At 45.2% G+C, this 22804-nt stretch overlaps 18 non-coding genes across 18 annotated transcripts; all 18 read right to left on the bottom strand.

The window, feature by feature from the left end:
- Positions 1–231: 231 nt before the first annotated feature.
- Positions 232–350, bottom strand: LOC123743570 (5S ribosomal RNA). The gene has a single exon (XR_006770426.1). It is a non-coding gene; the product is annotated as a 5S ribosomal RNA (ribosomal RNA).
- A 1203-nt stretch (positions 351–1553) lies between these two features.
- LOC123743569 (5S ribosomal RNA) lies at positions 1554–1672 on the bottom strand. The gene has a single exon (XR_006770425.1). It is a non-coding gene; the product is annotated as a 5S ribosomal RNA (ribosomal RNA).
- Positions 1673–2870: 1198 nt separating this feature from the next.
- LOC123743568 (5S ribosomal RNA) lies at positions 2871–2989 on the bottom strand. Its single transcript, XR_006770424.1, has one exon. It is a non-coding gene; the product is annotated as a 5S ribosomal RNA (ribosomal RNA).
- A 1203-nt stretch (positions 2990–4192) lies between these two features.
- Positions 4193–4311, bottom strand: LOC123743567 (5S ribosomal RNA). Its single transcript, XR_006770423.1, has one exon. It is a non-coding gene; the product is annotated as a 5S ribosomal RNA (ribosomal RNA).
- Positions 4312–5511: 1200 nt separating this feature from the next.
- Positions 5512–5630, bottom strand: LOC123743678 (5S ribosomal RNA). The gene has a single exon (XR_006770534.1). It is a non-coding gene; the product is annotated as a 5S ribosomal RNA (ribosomal RNA).
- A 1202-nt stretch (positions 5631–6832) lies between these two features.
- Positions 6833–6951, bottom strand: LOC123743677 (5S ribosomal RNA). The gene has a single exon (XR_006770533.1). It is a non-coding gene; the product is annotated as a 5S ribosomal RNA (ribosomal RNA).
- A 1202-nt stretch (positions 6952–8153) lies between these two features.
- Positions 8154–8272, bottom strand: LOC123743676 (5S ribosomal RNA). The gene has a single exon (XR_006770532.1). It is a non-coding gene; the product is annotated as a 5S ribosomal RNA (ribosomal RNA).
- Positions 8273–9467: 1195 nt separating this feature from the next.
- On the bottom strand, positions 9468–9586 carry LOC123743675 (5S ribosomal RNA). The gene has a single exon (XR_006770531.2). It is a non-coding gene; the product is annotated as a 5S ribosomal RNA (ribosomal RNA).
- Positions 9587–10788: 1202 nt separating this feature from the next.
- LOC123743674 (5S ribosomal RNA) lies at positions 10789–10907 on the bottom strand. The gene has a single exon (XR_006770530.1). It is a non-coding gene; the product is annotated as a 5S ribosomal RNA (ribosomal RNA).
- Positions 10908–12108: 1201 nt separating this feature from the next.
- On the bottom strand, positions 12109–12227 carry LOC123743672 (5S ribosomal RNA). The gene has a single exon (XR_006770528.1). It is a non-coding gene; the product is annotated as a 5S ribosomal RNA (ribosomal RNA).
- A 1203-nt stretch (positions 12228–13430) lies between these two features.
- On the bottom strand, positions 13431–13549 carry LOC123743671 (5S ribosomal RNA). The gene has a single exon (XR_006770527.2). It is a non-coding gene; the product is annotated as a 5S ribosomal RNA (ribosomal RNA).
- Positions 13550–14754: 1205 nt separating this feature from the next.
- LOC123743670 (5S ribosomal RNA) lies at positions 14755–14873 on the bottom strand. Its single transcript, XR_006770526.2, has one exon. It is a non-coding gene; the product is annotated as a 5S ribosomal RNA (ribosomal RNA).
- A 1200-nt stretch (positions 14874–16073) lies between these two features.
- On the bottom strand, positions 16074–16192 carry LOC123743669 (5S ribosomal RNA). Its single transcript, XR_006770525.2, has one exon. It is a non-coding gene; the product is annotated as a 5S ribosomal RNA (ribosomal RNA).
- A 1201-nt stretch (positions 16193–17393) lies between these two features.
- LOC123743668 (5S ribosomal RNA) lies at positions 17394–17512 on the bottom strand. The gene has a single exon (XR_006770524.2). It is a non-coding gene; the product is annotated as a 5S ribosomal RNA (ribosomal RNA).
- A 1201-nt stretch (positions 17513–18713) lies between these two features.
- LOC123743667 (5S ribosomal RNA) lies at positions 18714–18832 on the bottom strand. The gene has a single exon (XR_006770523.2). It is a non-coding gene; the product is annotated as a 5S ribosomal RNA (ribosomal RNA).
- Positions 18833–20033: 1201 nt separating this feature from the next.
- LOC123743666 (5S ribosomal RNA) lies at positions 20034–20152 on the bottom strand. Its single transcript, XR_006770522.1, has one exon. It is a non-coding gene; the product is annotated as a 5S ribosomal RNA (ribosomal RNA).
- A 1200-nt stretch (positions 20153–21352) lies between these two features.
- LOC145879900 (5S ribosomal RNA) lies at positions 21353–21471 on the bottom strand. The gene has a single exon (XR_014392787.1). It is a non-coding gene; the product is annotated as a 5S ribosomal RNA (ribosomal RNA).
- A 1204-nt stretch (positions 21472–22675) lies between these two features.
- LOC123743664 (5S ribosomal RNA) lies at positions 22676–22794 on the bottom strand. The gene has a single exon (XR_006770520.2). It is a non-coding gene; the product is annotated as a 5S ribosomal RNA (ribosomal RNA).
- Between the last annotated feature and the right edge of the window lie 10 nt (positions 22795–22804).

Below are 22804 nucleotides of genomic sequence, written 5' to 3'. Positions count from 1 at the left end.
AATGGACTACACACATTGACAGTCTCCTAGACTAAAAAGAAATGCTGAATGTACTGCCTACATTTTGAGGGAAACGCACCGTCCAATATTTGCTTTGATTTGATCAGGGCAGGGAAGCACTAACAAACTGCATTTAGTCCAATAAAAAGACACAATATTATTAGGGCCATAAATAAAAGGCAGTTGCTCTGCTCCATGCATGACACAAGAGAACCCTCTACCGGAGCAAAAAGCTTACAGCACCTGGTATTCCCAGGCGGTCTCCCATCCAAGTACTAACCAGGCCCGACCCTGCTTAGCTTCCGAGATCGGACGAGATCGGGCGTATTCAGGCTGGTATGGCCGTAAGCGAAGGGACAATTCTTGGTACACTATATAAAGTCAACGTGTCGCTCACTCATAAGAGACAGCGAAATGTCCACTTTGTGACACACTCTGAAAAAGCTCAAACCTTGCTTACATTTCCACGCCCTATATTTGACTCTTGTGGGCGGGGGGGGGGGGGGGGGGGGGGAGAGGGCATATCCTATGTTGACACTTATGACAACTTCATAGACTAGGGCCCTAGAAAATACGGCTCGCCCACACGGAGTCACGGAATCCAGACATTAAACCGAAATTCAACAATATTCTAAAATGTATTGACCTAAGGAGGAAATCAATTAAATCCCTTCAACTTGTTAGAAAATGCATTCATTTGCCCAAGTGAATCATAAGACTTGAACAAAATGCATCAGCGATTCGTTTTTCCATGCAACTTTCAGGAACGGCACAGGACTGCCCAATTTCTGTGCGCATTCGTGCGGAGCGCGCGCGTGTCTACACTTTGTGTAGCCGTTAGCGATGAGGCTAATGATAACCTTCTTGTGGTAGAGAAGGAAAGGCTTCCCCCAAAACCTTCTCAATTAAATGTTAACTGCAAAGTAGCCTATGCCAGCCTGGCAGAATTATATCATGATTATTTGCGTCAATCCAGTGGCCATTTGTTTTGCAAACTCCGCAATCACATGAGCGCTACAGCAACACCGCTTAACCAAACAAAGGTCTCTCCCTGGCGCACACTCGGGTTTAAAGGGTAACTACACCCCAAAATCGAAATGTCTTCCATTTTTCCCAGACCTCAAAAGTGGTCTCCTGATAGGCTTTAAACAATGTCGTGGACATAGAACATCCAAACGTGTTATATTTCTATTACAAAGGTGTACTTTTGAGGTTGAAAACCTGCAGAAACAGGGACAAACGGTCAACGGGGAAATGTAAACGGAGAAAAGGGGGACTTTGGGGGAATCAGGCAAAACATTGAAGGGATTTTACTGGGCCCTAATGGACTACACACATTGACAGTCTCCTAGACTAAAAAGAAATGCTGAATGTACTGCCTACATTTTGAGGGAAACGCACCGTCCAATATTTGCTTTGATTTGATCAGGGCAGGGAAGCACTAACAAACTGCATTTAGTCCAATAAAAAGACACAATATTATTAGGGCCATAAATAAAAGGCAGTTGCTCTGCTCCATGCATGACACAAGAGAACCCTCTACCGGAGCAAAAAGCTTACAGCACCTGGTATTCCCAGGCGGTCTCCCATCCAAGTACTAACCAGGCCCGACCCTGCTTAGCTTCCGAGATCGGACGAGATCGGGCGTATTCAGGCTGGTATGGCCGTAAGCGAAGGGACAATTCTTGGTACACTATATAAAGTCAACGTGTCGCTCACTCATAAGAGACAGCGAAATGTCCACTTTGTGACACACTCTGAAAAAGCTCAAACCTTGCTTACATTTCCACGCCCTATATTTGACTCTTGTGGGCGGGGGGGGGGGGGGGAGAGAGGGCATATCCTATGTTGACACTTATGACAACTTCATAGACTAGGGCCCTAGAAAATACGGCTCGCCCACACGGAGTCACGGAATCCAGACATTAAACCGAAATTCAACAATATTCTAAAATGTATTGACCTAAGGAGGAAATCAATTAAATCCCTTCAACTTGTTAGAAAATGCATTCATTTGCCCAAGTGAATCATAAGACTTGAACAAAATGCATCAGCGATTCGTTTTTCCATGCAACTTTCAGGAACGGCACAGGACTGCCCAATTTCTGTGCGCATTCGTGCGGAGCGCGCGCGTGTCTACACTTTGTGTAGCCGTTAGCGATGAGGCTAATGATAACCTTCTTGTGGTAGAGAAGGAAAGGCTTCCCCCAAAACCTTCTCAATTAAATGTTAACTGCAAAGTAGCCTATGCCAGCCTGGCAGAATTATATCATGATTATTTGCGTCAATCCAGTGGCCATTTGTTTTGCAAACTCCGCAATCACATGAGCGCTACAGCAACACCGCTTAACCAAACAAAGGTCTCTCCCTGGCGCACACTCGGGTTTAAAGGGTAACTACACCCCAAAATCGAAATGTCTTCCATTTTTCCCAGACCTCAAAAGTGGTCTCCTGATAGGCTTTAAACAATGTCGTGGACATAGAACATCCAAACGTGTTATATTTCTATTACAAAGGTGTACTTTTGAGGTTGAAAACCTGCAGAAACAGGGACAAACGGTCAACGGGGAAATGTAAACGGAGAAAAGGGGGACTTTGGGGGAATCAGGCAAAACATTGAAGGGATTTTACTGGGCCCTAATGGACTACACACATTGACAGTCTCCTAGACTAAAAAGAAATGCTGAATGTACTGCCTACATTTTGAGGGAAACGCACCGTCCAATATTTGCTTTGATTTGATCAGGGCAGGGAAGCACTAACAAACTGCATTTAGTCCAATAAAAAGACACAATATTATTAGGGCCATAAATAAAAGGCAGTTGCTCTGCTCCATGCATGACACAAGAGAACCCTCTACCGGAGCAAAAAGCTTACAGCACCTGGTATTCCCAGGCGGTCTCCCATCCAAGTACTAACCAGGCCCGACCCTGCTTAGCTTCCGAGATCGGACGAGATCGGGCGTATTCAGGCTGGTATGGCCGTAAGCGAAGGGACAATTCTTGGTACACTATATAAAGTCAACGTGTCGCTCACTCATAAGAGACAGCGAAATGTCCACTTTGTGACACACTCTGAAAAAGCTCAAACCTTGCTTACATTTCCACGCCCTATATTTGACTCTTGTGGGCGGGGGGGGGGGGGGGGGGGGAGAGAGGGCATATCCTATGTTGACACTTATGACAACTTCATAGACTAGGGCCCTAGAAAATACGGCTCGCCCACACGGAGTCACGGAATCCAGACATTAAACCGAAATTCAACAATATTCTAAAATGTATTGACCTAAGGAGGAAATCAATTAAATCCCTTCAACTTGTTAGAAAATGCATTCATTTGCCCAAGTGAATCATAAGACTTGAACAAAATGCATCAGCGATTCGTTTTTCCATGCAACTTTCAGGAACGGCACAGGACTGCCCAATTTCTGTGCGCATTCGTGCGGAGCGCGCGCGTGTCTACACTTTGTGTAGCCGTTAGCGATGAGGCTAATGATAACCTTCTTGTGGTAGAGAAGGAAAGGCTTCCCCCAAAACCTTCTCAATTAAATGTTAACTGCAAAGTAGCCTATGCCAGCCTGGCAGAATTATATCATGATTATTTGCGTCAATCCAGTGGCCATTTGTTTTGCAAACTCCGCAATCACATGAGCGCTACAGCAACACCGCTTAACCAAACAAAGGTCTCTCCCTGGCGCACACTCGGGTTTAAAGGGTAACTACACCCCAAAATCGAAATGTCTTCCATTTTTCCCAGACCTCAAAAGTGGTCTCCTGATAGGCTTTAAACAATGTCGTGGACATAGAACATCCAAACGTGTTATATTTCTATTACAAAGGTGTACTTTTGAGGTTGAAAACCTGCAGAAACAGGGACAAACGGTCAACGGGGAAATGTAAACGGAGAAAAGGGGGACTTTGGGGGAATCAGGCAAAACATTGAAGGGATTTTACTGGGCCCTAATGGACTACACACATTGACAGTCTCCTAGACTAAAAAGAAATGCTGAATGTACTGCCTACATTTTGAGGGAAACGCACCGTCCAATATTTGCTTTGATTTGATCAGGGCAGGGAAGCACTAACAAACTGCATTTAGTCCAATAAAAAGACACAATATTATTAGGGCCATAAATAAAAGGCAGTTGCTCTGCTCCATGCATGACACAAGAGAACCCTCTACCGGAGCAAAAAGCTTACAGCACCTGGTATTCCCAGGCGGTCTCCCATCCAAGTACTAACCAGGCCCGACCCTGCTTAGCTTCCGAGATCGGACGAGATCGGGCGTATTCAGGCTGGTATGGCCGTAAGCGAAGGGACAATTCTTGGTACACTATATAAAGTCAACGTGTCGCTCACTCATAAGAGACAGCGAAATGTCCACTTTGTGACACACTCTGAAAAAGCTCAAACCTTGCTTACATTTCCACGCCCTATATTTGACTCTTGTGGGCGGGGGGGGGGGGGGGGGGGAGAGGGCATATCCTATGTTGACACTTATGACAACTTCATAGACTAGGGCCCTAGAAAATACGGCTCGCCCACACGGAGTCACGGAATCCAGACATTAAACCGAAATTCAACAATATTCTAAAATGTATTGACCTAAGGAGGAAATCAATTAAATCCCTTCAACTTGTTAGAAAATGCATTCATTTGCCCAAGTGAATCATAAGACTTGAACAAAATGCATCAGCGATTCGTTTTTCCATGCAACTTTCAGGAACGGCACAGGACTGCCCAATTTCTGTGCGCATTCGTGCGGAGCGCGCGCGTGTCTACACTTTGTGTAGCCGTTAGCGATGAGGCTAATGATAACCTTCTTGTGGTAGAGAAGGAAAGGCTTCCCCCAAAACCTTCTCAATTAAATGTTAACTGCAAAGTAGCCTATGCCAGCCTGGCAGAATTATATCATGATTATTTGCGTCAATCCAGTGGCCATTTGTTTTGCAAACTCCGCAATCACATGAGCGCTACAGCAACACCGCTTAACCAAACAAAGGTCTCTCCCTGGCGCACACTCGGGTTTAAAGGGTAACTACACCCCAAAATCGAAATGTCTTCCATTTTTCCCAGACCTCAAAAGTGGTCTCCTGATAGGCTTTAAACAATGTCGTGGACATAGAACATCCAAACGTGTTATATTTCTATTACAAAGGTGTACTTTTGAGGTTGAAAACCTGCAGAAACAGGGACAAACGGTCAACGGGGAAATGTAAACGGAGAAAAGGGGGACTTTGGGGGAATCAGGCAAAACATTGAAGGGATTTTACTGGGCCCTAATGGACTACACACATTGACAGTCTCCTAGACTAAAAAGAAATGCTGAATGTACTGCCTACATTTTGAGGGAAACGCACCGTCCAATATTTGCTTTGATTTGATCAGGGCAGGGAAGCACTAACAAACTGCATTTAGTCCAATAAAAAGACACAATATTATTAGGGCCATAAATAAAAGGCAGTTGCTCTGCTCCATGCATGACACAAGAGAACCCTCTACCGGAGCAAAAAGCTTACAGCACCTGGTATTCCCAGGCGGTCTCCCATCCAAGTACTAACCAGGCCCGACCCTGCTTAGCTTCCGAGATCGGACGAGATCGGGCGTATTCAGGCTGGTATGGCCGTAAGCGAAGGGACAATTCTTGGTACACTATATAAAGTCAACGTGTCGCTCACTCATAAGAGACAGCGAAATGTCCACTTTGTGACACACTCTGAAAAAGCTCAAACCTTGCTTACATTTCCACGCCCTATATTTGACTCTTGTGGGCGGGGGGGGGGGGGGGGGGGAGAGAGGGCATATCCTATGTTGACACTTATGACAACTTCATAGACTAGGGCCCTAGAAAATACGGCTCGCCCACACGGAGTCACGGAATCCAGACATTAAACCGAAATTCAACAATATTCTAAAATGTATTGACCTAAGGAGGAAATCAATTAAATCCCTTCAACTTGTTAGAAAATGCATTCATTTGCCCAAGTGAATCATAAGACTTGAACAAAATGCATCAGCGATTCGTTTTTCCATGCAACTTTCAGGAACGGCACAGGACTGCCCAATTTCTGTGCGCATTCGTGCGGAGCGCGCGCGTGTCTACACTTTGTGTAGCCGTTAGCGATGAGGCTAATGATAACCTTCTTGTGGTAGAGAAGGAAAGGCTTCCCCCAAAACCTTCTCAATTAAATGTTAACTGCAAAGTAGCCTATGCCAGCCTGGCAGAATTATATCATGATTATTTGCGTCAATCCAGTGGCCATTTGTTTTGCAAACTCCGCAATCACATGAGCGCTACAGCAACACCGCTTAACCAAACAAAGGTCTCTCCCTGGCGCACACTCGGGTTTAAAGGGTAACTACACCCCAAAATCGAAATGTCTTCCATTTTTCCCAGACCTCAAAAGTGGTCTCCTGATAGGCTTTAAACAATGTCGTGGACATAGAACATCCAAACGTGTTATATTTCTATTACAAAGGTGTACTTTTGAGGTTGAAAACCTGCAGAAACAGGGACAAACGGTCAACGGGGAAATGTAAACGGAGAAAAGGGGGACTTTGGGGGAATCAGGCAAAACATTGAAGGGATTTTACTGGGCCCTAATGGACTACACACATTGACAGTCTCCTAGACTAAAAAGAAATGCTGAATGTACTGCCTACATTTTGAGGGAAACGCACCGTCCAATATTTGCTTTGATTTGATCAGGGCAGGGAAGCACTAACAAACTGCATTTAGTCCAATAAAAAGACACAATATTATTAGGGCCATAAATAAAAGGCAGTTGCTCTGCTCCATGCATGACACAAGAGAACCCTCTACCGGAGCAAAAAGCTTACAGCACCTGGTATTCCCAGGCGGTCTCCCATCCAAGTACTAACCAGGCCCGACCCTGCTTAGCTTCCGAGATCGGACGAGATCGGGCGTATTCAGGCTGGTATGGCCGTAAGCGAAGGGACAATTCTTGGTACACTATATAAAGTCAACGTGTCGCTCACTCATAAGAGACAGCGAAATGTCCACTTTGTGACACACTCTGAAAAAGCTCAAACCTTGCTTACATTTCCACGCCCTATATTTGACTCTTGTGGGCGGGGGGGGGGGGGGGGGGGAGAGAGGGCATATCCTATGTTGACACTTATGACAACTTCATAGACTAGGGCCCTAGAAAATACGGCTCGCCCACACGGAGTCACGGAATCCAGACATTAAACCGAAATTCAACAATATTCTAAAATGTATTGACCTAAGGAGGAAATCAATTAAATCCCTTCAACTTGTTAGAAAATGCATTCATTTGCCCAAGTGAATCATAAGACTTGAACAAAATGCATCAGCGATTCGTTTTTCCATGCAACTTTCAGGAACGGCACAGGACTGCCCAATTTCTGTGCGCATTCGTGCGGAGCGCGCGCGTGTCTACACTTTGTGTAGCCGTTAGCGATGAGGCTAATGATAACCTTCTTGTGGTAGAGAAGGAAAGGCTTCCCCCAAAACCTTCTCAATTAAATGTTAACTGCAAAGTAGCCTATGCCAGCCTGGCAGAATTATATCATGATTATTTGCGTCAATCCAGTGGCCATTTGTTTTGCAAACTCCGCAATCACATGAGCGCTACAGCAACACCGCTTAACCAAACAAAGGTCTCTCCCTGGCGCACACTCGGGTTTAAAGGGTAACTACACCCCAAAATCGAAATGTCTTCCATTTTTCCCAGACCTCAAAAGTGGTCTCCTGATAGGCTTTAAACAATGTCGTGGACATAGAACATCCAAACGTGTTATATTTCTATTACAAAGGTGTACTTTTGAGGTTGAAAACCTGCAGAAACAGGGACAAACGGTCAACGGGGAAATGTAAACGGAGAAAAGGGGGACTTTGGGGGAATCAGGCAAAACATTGAAGGGATTTTACTGGGCCCTAATGGACTACACACATTGACAGTCTCCTAGACTAAAAAGAAATGCTGAATGTACTGCCTACATTTTGAGGGAAACGCACCGTCCAATATTTGCTTTGATTTGATCAGGGCAGGGAAGCACTAACAAACTGCATTTAGTCCAATAAAAAGACACAATATTATTAGGGCCATAAATAAAAGGCAGTTGCTCTGCTCCATGCATGACACAAGAGAACCCTCTACCGGAGCAAAAAGCTTACAGCACCTGGTATTCCCAGGCGGTCTCCCATCCAAGTACTAACCAGGCCCGACCCTGCTTAGCTTCCGAGATCGGACGAGATCGGGCGTATTCAGGCTGGTATGGCCGTAAGCGAAGGCACGATTCTTGGTACACTATATAAAGTCAACGTGTCGCTCACTCATAAGAGACAGCGAAATGTCCACTTTGTGACACACTCTGAAAAAGCTCAAACCTTGCTTACATTTCCACGCCCTATGTTTGACTCTTGTGGGCGGGGGGGGGGGGAGAGAGGGCATATCCTATGTTGACACTTATGACAACTTCATAGACTAGGGCCCTAGAAAATACGGCTCGCCCACACGGAGTCACGGAATCCAGACATTAAACCGAAATTCAACAATATTCTAAAATGTATTGACCTAAGGAGGAAATCAATTAAATCCCTTCAACTTGTTAGAAAATGCATTCATTTGCCCAAGTGAATCATAAGACTTGAACAAAATGCATCAGCGATTCGTTTTTCCATGCAACTTTCAGGAACGGCACAGGACTGCCCAATTTCTGTGCGCATTCGTGCGGAGCGCGCGCGTGTCTACACTTTGTGTAGCCGTTAGCGATGAGGCTAATGATAACCTTCTTGTGGTAGAGAAGGAAAGGCTTCCCCCAAAACCTTCTCAATTAAATGTTAACTGCAAAGTAGCCTATGCCAGCCTGGCAGAATTATATCATGATTATTTGCGTCAATCCAGTGGCCATTTGTTTTGCAAACTCCGCAATCACATGAGCGCTACAGCAACACCGCTTAACCAAACAAAGGTCTCTCCCTGGCGCACACTCGGGTTTAAAGGGTAACTACACCCCAAAATCGAAATGTCTTCCATTTTTCCCAGACCTCAAAAGTGGTCTCCTGATAGGCTTTAAACAATGTCGTGGACATAGAACATCCAAACGTGTTATATTTCTATTACAAAGGTGTACTTTTGAGGTTGAAAACCTGCAGAAACAGGGACAAACGGTCAACGGGGAAATGTAAACGGAGAAAAGGGGGACTTTGGGGGAATCAGGCAAAACATTGAAGGGATTTTACTGGGCCCTAATGGACTACACACATTGACAGTCTCCTAGACTAAAAAGAAATGCTGAATGTACTGCCTACATTTTGAGGGAAACGCACCGTCCAATATTTGCTTTGATTTGATCAGGGCAGGGAAGCACTAACAAACTGCATTTAGTCCAATAAAAAGACACAATATTATTAGGGCCATAAATAAAAGGCAGTTGCTCTGCTCCATGCATGACACAAGAGAACCCTCTACCGGAGCAAAAAGCTTACAGCACCTGGTATTCCCAGGCGGTCTCCCATCCAAGTACTAACCAGGCCCGACCCTGCTTAGCTTCCGAGATCGGACGAGATCGGGCGTATTCAGGCTGGTATGGCCGTAAGTGAAGTGACAGTTCTTGGTACACTATATAAAGTCAACGTGTCGCTCACTCATAAGAGACAGCGAAATGTCCACTTTGTGACACACTCTGAAAAAGCTCAAACCTTGCTTACATTTCCACGCCCTATATTTGACTCTTGTGGGCGGGGGGGGGGGGGGGGGGGAGAGAGGGCATATCCTATGTTGACACTTATGACAACTTCATAGACTAGGGCCCTAGAAAATACGGCTCGCCCACACGGAGTCACGGAATCCAGACATTAAACCGAAATTCAACAATATTCTAAAATGTATTGACCTAAGGAGGAAATCAATTAAATCCCTTCAACTTGTTAGAAAATGCATTCATTTGCCCAAGTGAATCATAAGACTTGAACAAAATGCATCAGCGATTCGTTTTTCCATGCAACTTTCAGGAACGGCACAGGACTGCCCAATTTCTGTGCGCATTCGTGCGGAGCGCGCGCGTGTCTACACTTTGTGTAGCCGTTAGCGATGAGGCTAATGATAACCTTCTTGTGGTAGAGAAGGAAAGGCTTCCCCCAAAACCTTCTCAATTAAATGTTAACTGCAAAGTAGCCTATGCCAGCCTGGCAGAATTATATCATGATTATTTGCGTCAATCCAGTGGCCATTTGTTTTGCAAACTCCGCAATCACATGAGCGCTACAGCAACACCGCTTAACCAAACAAAGGTCTCTCCCTGGCGCACACTCGGGTTTAAAGGGTAACTACACCCCAAAATCGAAATGTCTTCCATTTTTCCCAGACCTCAAAAGTGGTCTCCTGATAGGCTTTAAACAATGTCGTGGACATAGAACATCCAAACGTGTTATATTTCTATTACAAAGGTGTACTTTTGAGGTTGAAAACCTGCAGAAACAGGGACAAACGGTCAACGGGGAAATGTAAACGGAGAAAAGGGGGACTTTGGGGGAATCAGGCAAAACATTGAAGGGATTTTACTGGGCCCTAATGGACTACACACATTGACAGTCTCCTAGACTAAAAAGAAATGCTGAATGTACTGCCTACATTTTGAGGGAAACGCACCGTCCAATATTTGCTTTGATTTGATCAGGGCAGGGAAGCACTAACAAACTGCATTTAGTCCAATAAAAAGACACAATATTATTAGGGCCATAAATAAAAGGCAGTTGCTCTGCTCCATGCATGACACAAGAGAACCCTCAACCGGAGCAAAAAGCTTACAGCACCTGGTATTCCCAGGCGGTCTCCCATCCAAGTACTAACCAGGCCCGACCCTGCTTAGCTTCCGAGATCGGACGAGATCGGGCGTATTCAGGCTGGTATGGCCGTAAGCGAAGGGACGATTCTTGGTACACTATATAAAGTCAACGTGTCGCTCACTCATAAGAGACAGCGAAATGTCCACTTTGTGACACACTCTGAAAAAGCTCAAACCTTGCTTACATTTCCACGCCCTATATTTGACTCTTGTGGGCGGGGGGGGGGGGGGGGGGAGAGAGGGCATATCCTATGTTGACACTTATGACAACTTCATAGACTAGGGCCCTAGAAAATACGGCTCGCCCACACGGAGTCACGGAATCCAGACATTAAACCGAAATTCAACAATATTCTAAAATGTATTGACCTAAGGAGGAAATCAATTAAATCCCTTCAACTTGTTAGAAAATGCATTCATTTGCCCAAGTGAATCATAAGACTTGAACAAAATGCATCAGCGATTCGTTTTTCCATGCAACTTTCAGGAACGGCACAGGACTGCCCAATTTCTGTGCGCATTCGTGCGGAGCGCGCGCGTGTCTACACTTTGTGTAGCCGTTAGCGATGAGGCTAATGATAACCTTCTTGTGGTAGAGAAGGAAAGGCTTCCCCCAAAACCTTCTCAATTAAATGTTAACTGCAAAGTAGCCTATGCCAGCCTGGCAGAATTATATCATGATTATTTGCGTCAATCCAGTGGCCATTTGTTTTGCAAACTCCGCAATCACATGAGCGCTACAGCAACACCGCTTAACCAAACAAAGGTCTCTCCCTGGCGCACACTCGGGTTTAAAGGGTAACTACACCCCAAAATCGAAATGTCTTCCATTTTTCCCAGACCTCAAAAGTGGTCTCCTGATAGGCTTTAAACAATGTCGTGGACATAGAACATCCAAACGTGTTATATTTCTATTACAAAGGTGTACTTTTGAGGTTGAAAACCTGCAGAAACAGGGACAAACGGTCAACGGGGAAATGTAAACGGAGAAAAGGGGGACTTTGGGGGAATCAGGCAAAACATTGAAGGGATTTTACTGGGCCCTAATGGACTACACACATTGACAGTCTCCTAGACTAAAAAGAAATGCTGAATGTACTGCCTACATTTTGAGGGAAACGCACCGTCCAATATTTGCTTTGATTTGATCAGGGCAGGGAAGCACTAACAAACTGCATTTAGTCCAATAAAAAGACACAATATTATTAGGGCCATAAATAAAAGGCAGTTGCTCTGCTCCATGCATGACACAAGAGAACCCTCTACCGGAGCAAAAAGCTTACAGCACCTGGTATTCCCAGGCGGTCTCCCATCCAAGTACTAACCAGGCCCGACCCTGCTTAGCTTCCGAGATCGGACGAGATCGGGCGTATTCAGGCTGGTATGGCCGTAAGCGAAGGGACAATTCTTGGTACACTATATAAAGTCAACGTGTCGCTCACTCATAAGAGACAGCGAAATGTCCACTTTGTGACACACTCTGAAAAAGCTCAAACCTTGCTTACATTTCCACGCCCTATATTTGACTCTTGTGGGCGGGGGGGGGGGGGGGGGGGGAGAGAGGGCATATCCTATGTTGACACTTATGACAACTTCATAGACTAGGGCCCTAGAAAATACGGCTCGCCCACACGGAGTCACGGAATCCAGACATTAAACCGAAATTCAACAATATTCTAAAATGTATTGACCTAAGGAGGAAATCAATTAAATCCCTTCAACTTGTTAGAAAATGCATTCATTTGCCCAAGTGAATCATAAGACTTGAACAAAATGCATCAGCGATTCGTTTTTCCATGCAACTTTCAGGAACGGCACAGGACTGCCCAATTTCTGTGCGCATTCGTGCGGAGCGCGCGCGTGTCTACACTTTGTGTAGCCGTTAGCGATGAGGCTAATGATAACCTTCTTGTGGTAGAGAAGGAAAGGCTTCCCCCAAAACCTTCTCAATTAAATGTTAACTGCAAAGTAGCCTATGCCAGCCTGGCAGAATTATATCATGATTATTTGCGTCAATCCAGTGGCCATTTGTTTTGCAAACTCCGCAATCACATGAGCGCTACAGCAACACCGCTTAACCAAACAAAGGTCTCTCCCTGGCGCACACTCGGGTTTAAAGGGTAACTACACCCCAAAATCGAAATGTCTTCCATTTTTCCCAGACCTCAAAAGTGGTCTCCTGATAGGCTTTAAACAATGTCGTGGACATAGAACATCCAAACGTGTTATATTTCTATTACAAAGGTGTACTTTTGAGGTTGAAAACCTGCAGAAACAGGGACAAACGGTCAACGGGGAAATGTAAACGGAGAAAAGGGGGACTTTGGGGGAATCAGGCAAAACATTGAAGGGATTTTACTGGGCCCTAATGGACTACACACATTGACAGTCTCCTAGACTAAAAAGAAATGCTGAATGTACTGCCTACATTTTGAGGGAAACGCACCGTCCAATATTTGCTTTGATTTGATCAGGGCAGGGAAGCACTAACAAACTGCATTTAGTCCAATAAAAAGACACAATATTATTAGGGCCATAAATAAAAGGCAGTTGCTCTGCTCCATGCATGACACAAGAGAACCCTCTACCGGAGCAAAAAGCTTACAGCACCTGGTATTCCCAGGCGGTCTCCCATCCAAGTACTAACCAGGCCCGACCCTGCTTAGCTTCCGAGATCGGACGAGATCGGGCGTATTCAGGCTGGTATGGCCGTAAGTGAAGTGACAGTTCTTGGTACACTATATAAAGTCAACGTGTCGCTCACTCATAAGAGACAGCGAAATGTCCACTTTGTGACACACTCTGAAAAAGCTCAAACCTTGCTTACATTTCCACGCCCTATATTTGACTCTTGTGGGCGGGGGGGGGGGGGGGGGGGGGGGGAGAGGGCATATCCTATGTTGACACTTATGACAACTTCATAGACTAGGGCCCTAGAAAATACGGCTCGCCCACACGGAGTCACGGAATCCAGACATTAAACCGAAATTCAACAATATTCTAAAATGTATTGACCTAAGGAGGAAATCAATTAAATCCCTTCAACTTGTTAGAAAATGCATTCATTTGCCCAAGTGAATCATAAGACTTGAACAAAATGCATCAGCGATTCGTTTTTCCATGCAACTTTCAGGAACGGCACAGGACTGCCCAATTTCTGTGCGCATTCGTGCGGAGCGCGCGCGTGTCTACACTTTGTGTAGCCGTTAGCGATGAGGCTAATGATAACCTTCTTGTGGTAGAGAAGGAAAGGCTTCCCCCAAAACCTTCTCAATTAAATGTTAACTGCAAAGTAGCCTATGCCAGCCTGGCAGAATTATATCATGATTATTTGCGTCAATCCAGTGGCCATTTGTTTTGCAAACTCCGCAATCACATGAGCGCTACAGCAACACCGCTTAACCAAACAAAGGTCTCTCCCTGGCGCACACTCGGGTTTAAAGGGTAACTACACCCCAAAATCGAAATGTCTTCCATTTTTCCCAGACCTCAAAAGTGGTCTCCTGATAGGCTTTAAACAATGTCGTGGACATAGAACATCCAAACGTGTTATATTTCTATTACAAAGGTGTACTTTTGAGGTTGAAAACCTGCAGAAACAGGGACAAACGGTCAACGGGGAAATGTAAACGGAGAAAAGGGGGACTTTGGGGGAATCAGGCAAAACATTGAAGGGATTTTACTGGGCCCTAATGGACTACACACATTGACAGTCTCCTAGACTAAAAAGAAATGCTGAATGTACTGCCTACATTTTGAGGGAAACGCACCGTCCAATATTTGCTTTGATTTGATCAGGGCAGGGAAGCACTAACAAACTGCATTTAGTCCAATAAAAAGACACAATATTATTAGGGCCATAAATAAAAGGCAGTTGCTCTGCTCCATGCATGACACAAGAGAACCCTCTACCGGAGCAAAAAGCTTACAGCACCTGGTATTCCCAGGCGGTCTCCCATCCAAGTACTAACCAGGCCCGACCCTGCTTAGCTTCCGAGATCGGACGAGATCGGGCGTATTCAGGCTGGTATGGCCGTAAGTGAAGTGACGAGTTCTTGGTACACTATATAAAGTCAACGTGTCGCTCACTCATAAGAGACAGCGAAATGTCCACTTTGTGACACACTCTGAAAAAGCTCAAACCTTGCTTACATTTCCACGCCCTATATTTGACTCTTGTGGGCGGGGGGGGGGGGGGGGAGAGAGGGCATATCCTATGTTGACACTTATGACAACTTCATAGACTAGGGCCCTAGAAAATACGGCTCGCCCACACGGAGTCACGGAATCCAGACATTAAACCGAAATTCAACAATATTCTAAAATGTATTGACCTAAGGAGGAAATCAATTAAATCCCTTCAACTTGTTAGAAAATGCATTCATTTGCCCAAGTGAATCATAAGACTTGAACAAAATGCATCAGCGATTCGTTTTTCCATGCAACTTTCAGGAACGGCACAGGACTGCCCAATTTCTGTGCGCATTCGTGCGGAGCGCGCGCGTGTCTACACTTTGTGTAGCCGTTAGCGATGAGGCTAATGATAACCTTCTTGTGGTAGAGAAGGAAAGGCTTCCCCCAAAACCTTCTCAATTAAATGTTAACTGCAAAGTAGCCTATGCCAGCCTGGCAGAATTATATCATGATTATTTGCGTCAATCCAGTGGCCATTTGTTTTGCAAACTCCGCAATCACATGAGCGCTACAGCAACACCGCTTAACCAAACAAAGGTCTCTCCCTGGCGCACACTCGGGTTTAAAGGGTAACTACACCCCAAAATCGAAATGTCTTCCATTTTTCCCAGACCTCAAAAGTGGTCTCCTGATAGGCTTTAAACAATGTCGTGGACATAGAACATCCAAACGTGTTATATTTCTATTACAAAGGTGTACTTTTGAGGTTGAAAACCTGCAGAAACAGGGACAAACGGTCAACGGGGAAATGTAAACGGAGAAAAGGGGGACTTTGGGGGAATCAGGCAAAACATTGAAGGGATTTTACTGGGCCCTAATGGACTACACACATTGACAGTCTCCTAGACTAAAAAGAAATGCTGAATGTACTGCCTACATTTTGAGGGAAACGCACCGTCCAATATTTGCTTTGATTTGATCAGGGCAGGGAAGCACTAACAAACTGCATTTAGTCCAATAAAAAGACACAATATTATTAGGGCCATAAATAAAAGGCAGTTGCTCTGCTCCATGCATGACACAAGAGAACCCTCTACCGGAGCAAAAAGCTTACAGCACCTGGTATTCCCAGGCGGTCTCCCATCCAAGTACTAACCAGGCCCGACCCTGCTTAGCTTCCGAGATCGGACGAGATCGGGCGTATTCAGGCTGGTATGGCCGTAAGTGAAGTGACAGTTCTTGGTACACTATATAAAGTCAACGTGTCGCTCACTCATAAGAGACAGCGAAATGTCCACTTTGTGACACACTCTGAAAAAGCTCAAACCTTGCTTACATTTCCACGCCCTATATTTGACTCTTGTGGGCGGGGGGGGGGGGGGGGGGAGAGAGGGCATATCCTATGTTGACACTTATGACAACTTCATAGACTAGGGCCCTAGAAAATACGGCTCGCCCACACGGAGTCACGGAATCCAGACATTAAACCGAAATTCAACAATATTCTAAAATGTATTGACCTAAGGAGGAAATCAATTAAATCCCTTCAACTTGTTAGAAAATGCATTCATTTGCCCAAGTGAATCATAAGACTTGAACAAAATGCATCAGCGATTCGTTTTTCCATGCAACTTTCAGGAACGGCACAGGACTGCCCAATTTCTGTGCGCATTCGTGCGGAGCGCGCGCGTGTCTACACTTTGTGTAGCCGTTAGCGATGAGGCTAATGATAACCTTCTTGTGGTAGAGAAGGAAAGGCTTCCCCCAAAACCTTCTCAATTAAATGTTAACTGCAAAGTAGCCTATGCCAGCCTGGCAGAATTATATCATGATTATTTGCGTCAATCCAGTGGCCATTTGTTTTGCAAACTCCGCAATCACATGAGCGCTACAGCAACACCGCTTAACCAAACAAAGGTCTCTCCCTGGCGCACACTCGGGTTTAAAGGGTAACTACACCCCAAAATCGAAATGTCTTCCATTTTTCCCAGACCTCAAAAGTGGTCTCCTGATAGGCTTTAAACAATGTCGTGGACATAGAACATCCAAACGTGTTATATTTCTATTACAAAGGTGTACTTTTGAGGTTGAAAACCTGCAGAAACAGGGACAAACGGTCAACGGGGAAATGTAAACGGAGAAAAGGGGGACTTTGGGGGAATCAGGCAAAACATTGAAGGGATTTTACTGGGCCCTAATGGACTACACACATTGACAGTCTCCTAGACTAAAAAGAAATGCTGAATGTACTGCCTACATTTTGAGGGAAACGCACCGTCCAATATTTGCTTTGATTTGATCAGGGCAGGGAAGCACTAACAAACTGCATTTAGTCCAATAAAAAGACACAATATTATTAGGGCCATAAATAAAAGGCAGTTGCTCTGCTCCATGCATGACACAAGAGAACCCTCTACCGGAGCAAAAAGCTTACAGCACCTGGTATTCCCAGGCGGTCTCCCATCCAAGTACTAACCAGGCCCGACCCTGCTTAGCTTCCGAGATCGGACGAGATCGGGCGTATTCAGGCTGGTATGGCCGTAAGTGAAGTGACAGTTCTTGGTACACTATATAAAGTCAACGTGTCGCTCACTCATAAGAGACAGCGAAATGTCCACTTTGTGACACACTCTGAAAAAGCTCAAACCTTGCTTACATTTCCACGCCCTATATTTGACTCTTGTGGGCGGGGGGGGGGGGGGGGGGAGAGAGGGCATATCCTATGTTGACACTTATGACAACTTCATAGACTAGGGCCCTAGAAAATACGGCTCGCCCACACGGAGTCACGGAATCCAGACATTAAACCGAAATTCAACAATATTCTAAAATGTATTGACCTAAGGAGGAAATCAATTAAATCCCTTCAACTTGTTAGAAAATGCATTCATTTGCCCAAGTGAATCATAAGACTTGAACAAAATGCATCAGCGATTCGTTTTTCCATGCAACTTTCAGGAACGGCACAGGACTGCCCAATTTCTGTGCGCATTCGTGCGGAGCGCGCGCGTGTCTACACTTTGTGTAGCCGTTAGCGAGGAGGCTAATGATAACCTTCTTGTGGTAGAGAAGGAAAGGCTTCCCCCAAAACCTTCTCAATTAAATGTTAACTGCAAAGTAGCCTATGCCAGCCTGGCAGAATTATATCATGATTATTTGCGTCAATCCAGTGGCCATTTGTTTTGCAAACTCCGCAATCACATGAGCGCTACAGCAACACCGCTTAACCAAACAAAGGTCTCTCCCTGGCGCACACTCGGGTTTAAAGGGTAACTACACCCCAAAATCGAAATGTCTTCCATTTTTCCCAGACCTCAAAAGTGGTCTCCTGATAGGCTTTAAACAATGTCGTGGACATAGAACATCCAAACGTGTTATATTTCTATTACAAAGGTGTACTTTTGAGGTTGAAAACCTGCAGAAACAGGGACAAACGGTCAACGGGGAAATGTAAACGGAGAAAAGGGGGACATTGGGGGAATCAGGCAAAACATTGAAGGGATTTTACTGGGCCCTAATGGACTACACACATTGACAGTCTCCTAGACTAAAAAGAAATGCTGAATGTACTGCCTACATTTTGAGGGAAACGCACCGTCCAATATTTGCTTTGATTTGATCAGGGCAGGGAAGCACTAACAAACTGCATTTAGTCCAATAAAAAGACACAATATTATTAGGGCCATAAATAAAAGGCAGTTGCTCTGCTCCATGCATGACACAAGAGAACCCTCAACCGGAGCAAAAAGCTTACAGCACCTGGTATTCCCAGGCGGTCTCCCATCCAAGTACTAACCAGGCCCGACCCTGCTTAGCTTCCGAGATCGGACGAGATCGGGCGTATTCAGGCTGGTATGGCCGTAAGTGAAGCGACAGTTCTTGGTACACTATATAAAGTCAACGTGTCGCTCACTCATAAGAGACAGCGAAATGTCCACTTTGTGACACACTCTGAAAAAGCTCAAACCTTGCTTACATTTCCACGCCCTATATTTGACTCTTGTGGGCGGGGGGGGGGGGGGGGGGAGAGAGGGCATATCCTATGTTGACACTTATGACAACTTCATAGACTAGGGCCCTAGAAAATACGGCTCGCCCACACGGAGTCACGGAATCCAGACATTAAACCGAAATTCAACAATATTCTAAAATGTATTGACCTAAGGAGGAAATCAATTAAATCCCTTCAACTTGTTAGAAAATGCATTCATTTGCCCAAGTGAATCATAAGACTTGAACAAAATGCATCAGCGATTCGTTTTTCCATGCAACTTTCAGGAACGGCACAGGACTGCCCAATTTCTGTGCGCATTCGTGCGGAGCGCGCGCGTGTCTACACTTTGTGTAGCCGTTAGCGAGGAGGCTAATGATAACCTTCTTGTGGTAGAGAAGGAAAGGCTTCCCCCAAAACCTTCTCAATTAAATGTTAACTGCAAAGTAGCCTATGCCAGCCTGGCAGAATTATATCATGATTATTTGCGTCAATCCAGTGGCCATTTGTTTTGCAAACTCCGCAATCACATGAGCGCTACAGCAACACCGCTTAACCAAACAAAGGTCTCTCCCTGGCGCACACTCGGGTTTAAAGGGTAACTACACCCCAAAATCGAAATGTCTTCCATTTTTCCCAGACCTCAAAAGTGGTCTCCTGATAGGCTTTAAACAATGTCGTGGACATAGAACATCCAAACGTGTTATATTTCTATTACAAAGGTGTACTTTTGAGGTTGAAAACCTGCAGAAACAGGGACAAACGGTCAACGGGGAAATGTAAACGGAGAAAAGGGGGACTTTGGGGGAATCAGGCAAAACATTGAAGGGATTTTACTGGGCCCTAATGGACTACACACATTGACAGTCTCCTAGACTAAAAAGAAATGCTGAATGTACTGCCTACATTTTGAGGGAAACGCACCGTCCAATATTTGCTTTGATTTGATCAGGGCAGGGAAGCACTAACAAACTGCATTTAGTCCAATAAAAAGACACAATATTATTAGGGCCATAAATAAAAGGCAGTTGCTCTGCTCCATGCATGACACAAGAGAACCCTCAACCGGAGCAAAAAGCTTACAGCACCTGGTATTCCCAGGCGGTCTCCCATCCAAGTACTAACCAGGCCCGACCCTGCTTAGCTTCCGAGATCGGACGAGATCGGGCGTATTCAGGCTGGTATGGCCGTAAGCTAAGGGACGATTCTTGGTACACTATATAAAGTCAACGTGTCGCTCACTCATAAGAGACAGCGAAATGTCCACTTTGTGACACACTCTGAAAAAGCTCAAACCTTGCTTACATTTCCACGCCCTATATTTGACTCTTGTGGGCGGGGGGGGGGGGGGGGGAGAGAGGGCATATCCTATGTTGACACTTATGACAACTTCATAGACTAGGGCCCTAGAAAATACGGCTCGCCCACACGGAGTCACGGAATCCAGACATTAAACCGAAATTCAACAATATTCTAAAATGTATTGACCTAAGGAGGAAATCAATTAAATCCCTTCAACTTGTTAGAAAATGCATTCATTTGCCCAAGTGAATCATAAGACTTGAACAAAATGCATCAGCGATTCGTTTTTCCATGCAACTTTCAGGAACGGCACAGGACTGCCCAATTTCTGTGCGCATTCGTGCGGAGCGCGCGCGTGTCTACACTTTGTGTAGCCGTTAGCGATGAGGCTAATGATAACCTTCTTGTGGTAGAGAAGGAAAGGCTTCCCCCAAAACCTTCTCAATTAAATGTTAACTGCAAAGTAGCCTATGCCAGCCTGGCAGAATTATATCATGATTATTTGCGTCAATCCAGTGGCCATTTGTTTTGCAAACTCCGCAATCACATGAGCGCTACAGCAACACCGCTTAACCAAACAAAGGTCTCTCCCTGGCGCACACTCGGGTTTAAAGGGTAACTACACCCCAAAATCGAAATGTCTTCCATTTTTCCCAGACCTCAAAAGTGGTCTCCTGATAGGCTTTAAACAATGTCGTGGACATAGAACATCCAAACGTGTTATATTTCTATTACAAAGGTGTACTTTTGAGGTTGAAAACCTGCAGAAACAGGGACAAACGGTCAACGGGGAAATGTAAACGGAGAAAAGGGGGACTTTGGGGGAATCAGGCAAAACATTGAAGGGATTTTACTGGGCCCTAATGGACTACACACATTGACAGTCTCCTAGACTAAAAAGAAATGCTGAATGTACTGCCTACATTTTGAGGGAAACGCACCGTCCAATATTTGCTTTGATTTGATCAGGGCAGGGAAGCACTAACAAACTGCATTTAGTCCAATAAAAAGACACAATATTATTAGGGCCATAAATAAAAGGCAGTTGCTCTGCTCCATGCATGACACAAGAGAACCCTCTACCGGAGCAAAAAGCTTACAGCACCTGGTATTCCCAGGCGGTCTCCCATCCAAGTACTAACCAGGCCCGACCCTGCTTAGCTTCCGAGATCGGACGAGATCGGGCGTATTCAGGCTGGTATGGCCGTAAGTGAAGTGACAGTTCTTGGTACACTATATAAAGTCAACGTGTCGCTCACTCATAAGAGACAGCGAAATGTCCACTTTGTGACACACTCTGAAAAAGCTCAAACCTTGCTTACATTTCCACGCCCTATATTTGACTCTTGTGGGCGGGGGGGGGGGGGGGGGGGGGAGAGAGGGCATATCCTATGTTGACACTTATGACAACTTCATAGACTAGGGCCCTAGAAAATACGGCTCGCCCACACGGAGTCACGGAATCCAGACATTAAACCGAAATTCAACAATATTCTAAAATGTATTGACCTAAGGAGGAAATCAATTAAATCCCTTCAACTTGTTAGAAAATGCATTCATTTGCCCAAGTGAATCATAAGACTTGAACAAAATGCATCAGCGATTCGTTTTTCCATGCAACTTTCAGGAACGGCACAGGACTGCCCAATTTCTGTGCGCATTCGTGCGGAGCGCGCGCGTGTCTACACTTTGTGTAGCCGTTAGCGAGGAGGCTAATGATAACCTTCTTGTGGTAGAGAAGGAAAGGCTTCCCCCAAAACCTTCTCAATTAAATGTTAACTGCAAAGTAGCCTATGCCAGCCTGGCAGAATTATATCATGATTATTTGCGTCAATCCAGTGGCCATTTGTTTTGCAAACTCCGCAATCACATGAGCGCTACAGCAACACCGCTTAACCAAACAAAGGTCTCTCCCTGGCGCACACTCGGGTTTAAAGGGTAACTACACCCCAAAATCGAAATGTCTTCCATTTTTCCCAGACCTCAAAAGTGGTCTCCTGATAGGCTTTAAACAATGTCGTGGACATAGAACATCCAAACGTGTTATATTTCTATTACAAAGGTGTACTTTTGAGGTTGAAAACCTGCAGAAACAGGGACAAACGGTCAACGGGGAAATGTAAACGGAGAAAAGGGGGACATTGGGGGAATCAGGCAAAACATTGAAGGGATTTTACTGGGCCCTAATGGACTACACACATTGACAGTCTCCTAGACTAAAAAGAAATGCTGAATGTACTGCCTACATTTTGAGGGAAACGCACCGTCCAATATTTGCTTTGATTTGATCAGGGCAGGGAAGCACTAACAAACTGCATTTAGTCCAATAAAAAGACACAATATTATTAGGGCCATAAATAAAAGGCAGTTGCTCTGCTCCATGCATGACACAAGAGAACCCTCAACCGGAGCAAAAAGCTTACAGCACCTGGTATTCCCAGGCGGTCTCCCATCCAAGTACTAACCAGGCCCGACCCTGCTTAGCTTCCGAGATCGGACGAGATCGGGCGTATTCAGGCTGGTATGGCCGTAAGTGAAGCGACAG

The sequence above is a fragment of the Salmo salar genome, chromosome 06 (genome assembly GCF_965601325.2).
Source record: "Salmo salar chromosome 06, fSalSal1, whole genome shotgun sequence".
NCBI lineage: Eukaryota > Metazoa > Chordata > Actinopteri > Salmoniformes > Salmonidae > Salmo > Salmo salar.
The sequence above is the reverse complement of the archived record's forward strand: the minus strand, read 5'-3'. Positions and strand labels throughout refer to the sequence as shown.